This window comes from Myotis myotis, unplaced genomic scaffold (assembly GCF_014108235.1).
Source record: "Myotis myotis isolate mMyoMyo1 unplaced genomic scaffold, mMyoMyo1.p scaffold_m19_p_2, whole genome shotgun sequence".
NCBI classification, from domain to species: domain Eukaryota; kingdom Metazoa; phylum Chordata; class Mammalia; order Chiroptera; family Vespertilionidae; genus Myotis; species Myotis myotis.
Window position 1 is genome coordinate 106,945,094 of NW_023416324.1, and position 4,273 is coordinate 106,949,366.

Sequence of the window (4,273 nt, forward strand, 5' to 3'; positions counted from 1 at the left end):
TTTCCTTTGTAGGTAACTTCCTTCTTTTCCCTGGATGTTTTGAGGATTTTTTCTTTGTCACTAATTTTTGACAGCTTCATTACCAAGTGCCTTGGAGACAGCCTCTTTGGATTGAGGTAATTAGGTGTTCTGTTTGCTTCTTGTATTCAAGGATCTAGTTCTTTCTATGGATTTGGAAGTTCTCATCCACTATTTTTTTTAACACTGTCTAAGTCTATATAACGACTTGTCTCATAGAGGAGAGCACTGGAATAGGTTAGACTTTGTTGCTGTAGCAAGCTCAAATTGTGTCAGACAGTGTCGATATCCACTATTTGTTTTAATTGACTCTCCATTCCATAGTCTCTCTCTTCTTCCTCTGCTATGCCTATGATTCTGATATTATTTTTAATGTAATCAGAGAGGCTTTACAGGGCTATTTCATATTTTTTTATTCTCAGGTCTCTGTCTTCTTCCCTATGCATCATTTCTTGATTCCTATCTTCAATATCATTAGTTCTTTCCTCTAACTAGATGGTTCTGTTTTCTATGCTCATTAGCTCACTCTTAATTTCTTTAATTGCCTGCTTCATTTCCAGATTTTCTGCTTGATTCTTTTTTAAAATTTCAATTTCTTCGGAGCAATGCTCATTTTGTTCATTGATTTGTTTTCTTGAGTGCAATGAATTGCCTGTATTTTCCCGCATCTCATTGAGTATTTTCAGAACTGCAATATTGAAATCTCTGTCATTCAACTTGCATAATTCCATGTGTTCCAGCCAATTTTCTGGGGATTTTCCATTTTCTTTCTGGTCAGTGTTGTGGTTGTTCATGGCATTTGCTGTTCTCTTTTGTTTTCCCATTTATCTCTGAGAAGGTTTTTCTACTCTGTTCCAGTAGATGGCACTGAATTGCAAGATTTTTATCCTCTGTGGCCTCACAGTTTTGAGCCTCTGTGGCTTCTGTAGGGCTGTACTGTCTCTGTTGCTTGGGGGTCAGGTTTGTTTTTCCCTCACAGTAATGGCGACCCCTGATATACATGGGTCTAGCTAGCCCAAGCACCCCTCCAGGGTTCAGTCACAGAGAGAAACTGTGTTTCTACTGCAAAAGCTCTTGGCCTACAGATAATATACTCCTGGAGCCAACTTCAAGGGCAACAGGAAACGAGAATTGGGAGTCTAATCAGTGGCAGGGCTCTGAGATTTATTTTCTTTGCCTGAAAGCCCACAGCCAGGCCCAACCGTGCAAAGCAGCTCTGTAGGGTGGATGTCTTCTGACTAGCAACTCAGACCCCATTCACAATATGACCCCAAGTTCAGACACTCTTTCAATGCTTGTGTGCATGACCACATAATGCCAATACTCCAGTGGCAACTCCAAAAACTAGCCACTTGCTGGGTTTGCTCTCTGTTCATCCCAACAGGCTGAGGGAAATGCTTTGTAACTGCTGCTGCCAGTTCCCAGCTGTGCTGCAGACACACTGCTGCACTGTAGCCTTGTCTGGCTTCCCTCTCTTCTCATCTCCCCACATATCTCAAGGAGCCCACCTTAGTTGTTCCAGTGTGCAGGTCTCTCAGGTGTGCATCCGTGTTAAGCAGGGAATTCTCTGTTGAATTATAGGTGGTTATTTTGTTGAGATGTTAGGGGGAGAGGATAGACACACTCTTATGCTGCCATTCCTCTGACATCACCTCTCAAGTGTTTGATTTAAAATTAATAAAAAGATGACCAATAAATGTCATAATTTTATCATCTATTTATTAAAAACCTGTACCGTTGGTTTTCAGTTATACCAATACACCTTAAACTACTTAAATAAAAAGAGATGGATGCATTGCTTTTTATTTTTTACTGTTATTTTCCAATTACAGTTTGTATTCAATGTTATTTTGTATTAGTTTCAGGTGCATAGTATAGTGGTTAGACAAACATATGCTTTACAAATTTTCTCCATGGTATTTCCAGTATCCACCTGGCACCATACATAGTCATTATAATAGTATTGATTATATTCTCTAGAATGCATTGCCTATTAAATGCCAAAGGCAGGCTAAGGCAGCCATTAGCAGAGTTGTATCCAAGTGTTTTAAAAAGGCATCAGCAATTTTTCTCTTTTCTGCTCTCAATCCTGCTTTTATGGTGTTGGCATTTTTCCAAGAATGGCTTTCTCCATTTAGCAACAAAAATGGCCAACCAGCAGTTTTAATCTCTTATTTTAAATATTTAGCTAATGAAAAAGACCACATGCCCCCAAGTATGGCATAAATTCTGGAGTTAACTCTTAATAGCTCAGCTTCAGTCATAGACCCATCACCTAGTCAATTAGCACAGCTAGTATTGGTAGACTATTCTGATTGGCCGGATGGTTCTGCCCCCAGTTCCATTAACTGAAAGTGATTAATGATTGATAGGTCTTTCTCAGGGGGAATAAAAGATACTGCTACCAAAATATTGGAAAGATGGGCAGATAAAAGTAAGAAGTGTGTTTTGAGATCTAGAATCATATTATACTGTGCCAGTTTTGACTTGTGTTTTATATAAAATACCTTGTCTAATTAGTTGATCATTTCAGATTTTATTGGTGGAAGTTAATATTTTGAAGAAGGCAACTATTTTCTTTATTTATTTCATTTTATTGATTAAAATATTACAGAGTAGTACATATGTTTCCTTTTTTTTCCCCCTTGACCTTCCCCAAGCCTCCCCTAAACCCCAGTGTCTTGTGTCCATAGGTTATGCTTATATGCATGCATACAAGTCCTTTGGTTGATCTCTTACCTCCCCCCCAACCCTCCCTGGTCTTCCTGTTGTAATTTGACAGTCTGTTCGATGCTGCTCTGCCTCTGTATTGATTTTTGTTCATCAGTTTAAATTGGTCTATATTATCCATATATGAGTGAGATAATGTGGTATTTTGCTTTCATTGACTGGCTTATTTCACTTAGCATAATGCTCTCCAGTTCCATACATGCTGTTGCAAATGCTAAGAATTCCTTCTTTTTTATAGCAGCATAGTATTCCATTGTGTAGATGTACCACAGTTTTCTAATCCATTCATCTGTTGATGGGCACTTAGGCTGTTTCCAAATCTTAGCTATGGTAAATTGTGCTGCTATGAACATTGGGATGCATATATCCTTTCTGATTGGTGTTTCTGGTTTCTTGGGATATATTCCTAGAAGTGGGATCACTGGGTCATATGGGAGTTCCATTTTTAACTTTTTGAGGAAACTGTTATGGGTTCACTCAGCGAGGTAGACCACCGACTCAGAATTTAAATTTAAGAGCCTTTATTAAGCTGGCCAGCTGACTACAGTTACAGCACCATGCCGAAGCAGAGGCTGAACTGCAGTGCCTACTACAGGAGTTACATTTTATTATTAAATTTTGTGGAGGCCCAGAGAAAAATGTGTCTTTCAAATTCCGGGCCCCCCCAATATGGAGGAAACTCTCTTTATTTATACTTTTTCCAGTCCTTTGTCTCCCAAATTTGGAATGAGACTTCTGGGCCTTCTGAGAAAGAAAGCCTGCGTGCTGGGAAGGGGCCATGAGACCATATCTCAAGGCCTGGCCTGATGTCAGTACCTTCCTATCTATGTGTTTTAGGAACAGACAGCACAGCATGACCCATCTGGCCGAAGTGCCAGATAGGCAGCCCAGCACATTCCCCACTGGTTTTATGTACATGAGTCAAATCATTGCCTCTTTGGGGTCATTGTTGGGGAGGCAGTTATATCTACCCCTCAGGACTATAAGCTTGATAGAATTAATTCTTTGCCGAATAAAGTCAGTGGGCCTGTTTAAGATAAGGGCCTGGAATAAGGGCCAGGAGTTATCTCTAGAGGGTCCGAAGAGCCCTGGACTCTCTATTTTGCCTGGGCTGTCTTAAGCCGGGTGTGATGAAGCCACATCAGGATCCTGTCGACCTTGACTGCTGTGGTGGTCCTTTCCAGGCAGGAGTCAGTTCTTCGGTGGCAAATTTCTTTACCCAAACAGAGTCACCAGGTTGGAAGGGATGAACCGGATACAGGCACATCATCTCGGACGTGCTTCTGGTCTGCTTTCTGGGTAGAATGTAAAGCCTGAAAGAACTTGAGTAAACTGGTGAGATGAGTAGTTCAGCATCTGGAAGAGTCACTGGAATCTGTAAAGGCCCCACTGGTTTTAGGGCAGCCTCCTGGGCTGCTTTATCTGCAGCCTAGTTCTCTCTTGCTTCTGGGGAGTCCCCTTGTCTTACATAGAGGTGGAAAGACTTAGTTACATCTGGTAGTGCCAATCGGCCTATCGTCCTCGC

At 41.0% G+C, this 4,273-nt stretch overlaps 1 non-coding gene and 1 pseudogene across 1 annotated transcript; both read right to left on the reverse strand.

Annotated features, from left to right (window-relative positions):
- The window catches only part of LOC118677366, a 9,629-nt pseudogene extending 7,457 nt beyond the window's left edge, over nucleotides 1-2,172 (reverse strand).
- LOC118677973 lies at nucleotides 204-325 on the reverse strand. The gene has a single exon (XR_004974672.1). It is a non-coding gene; the product is annotated as a small nucleolar RNA SNORA28 (small nucleolar RNA).
- Nucleotides 2,173-4,273: the final 2,101 nt, after the last annotated feature.